General features: G+C 40.0%; 1 non-coding gene across 1 annotated transcript; it reads right to left on the bottom strand.

Moving 5' to 3' along the window:
• Positions 1 to 445: 445 nt before the first annotated feature.
• LOC148544461 (small nucleolar RNA R71) lies at positions 446 to 553 on the bottom strand. The gene has a single exon (XR_015900951.1). It is a non-coding gene; the product is annotated as a small nucleolar RNA R71 (small nucleolar RNA).
• Positions 554 to 1,057: the final 504 nt, after the last annotated feature.

Below are 1,057 nucleotides of genomic sequence, written 5' to 3'. Positions count from 1 at the left end.
ACAATAATCCAGAGACAACCTTATAGGAATTTTCGAATAGGAAGAGGAGATGGTAGCCAAAAATAATAATAATGCAAGGAGGATGCTTGGTGACTTTACTGCACCAAATTCCAACTTACATGGAAGAAGCATCTCCATCCCTACCATTGGAGCAAATAATTTTGAGCTTAAGCCTCAATTAGTTTCTCTGATGCAACAAAACTGCAAGTTTCATGAACTTCCATCTGAAGATCCTTTTCAGTTCTTAACTGAATTCTTGCAGATATGTGATACTGTTAAGACTAATGGAGTAGATCCTGAAGTCTACAGGCTCATGCTTTTCCCGTTTGCTGTAAGAGACAAAGCTAGAGTGTGGTTAGATTCTCAACCCAAAGATAGCCTGAACTCTTGGGATAAGCTGGTCAAGGCTTTCTTAGCCAAGTTCTTTCCTCCTCAAAAGCTGAGTAAGCTTAGAGTGGATGTTCAAACCTTTAGACAGAAAGAAGGTGAATCCCTCTATGAAGCTTGGGAGAGATACAAGGAACTGACCAAAAAGTGTCCTTCTGACATGCTTTCAGAATGGACCATCCTGGATATATTCTATGATGGTCTGTCTGAATTAGCTAAGATGTCATTGGATACTTCTGCAGGTGGATCCATTCACCTAAAGAAAATACCTGCAGAAGCTCAAGAACTCATTGACATGGTTGCTAATAACCAGTTCATGTACACTTCTGAGAGGAATCCTGTGAGTAATGGGACGCCTCAGAAGAAGGGAGTTCTTGAAATTGATACTCTGAACGCCATATTGGCCCAGAATAAAATATTGACTCAGCAAGTCAATATGATTTCTCAGAGTCTAAATGGAATGCAAGCTGCATCCAACAGTACTCAAGAGGCATCTTCTGAAGAAGAAGCTTATGATCTTGAGAACCCTGCAATAGTAGAGGTGAATTACATGGGTGAACCATAAGGAAACACCTATAATCCCTCATGAAAAAATCACCCAAATCTCTCATGGAAGGATCAACAAAAGCCTCAACAAGGCTTTAATAATAGTGGAAGAAACAGGTTTAGC

The sequence above is a fragment of the Arachis ipaensis genome, chromosome B9 (genome assembly GCF_059453495.1).
Source record: "Arachis ipaensis isolate K30076 ecotype BB chromosome B9, ASM5945349v1, whole genome shotgun sequence".
In the NCBI taxonomy this organism is placed as follows: Eukaryota; Viridiplantae; Streptophyta; class Magnoliopsida; order Fabales; family Fabaceae; genus Arachis; species Arachis ipaensis.
This window is presented reverse-complemented; position numbering and strand designations above follow the sequence as displayed.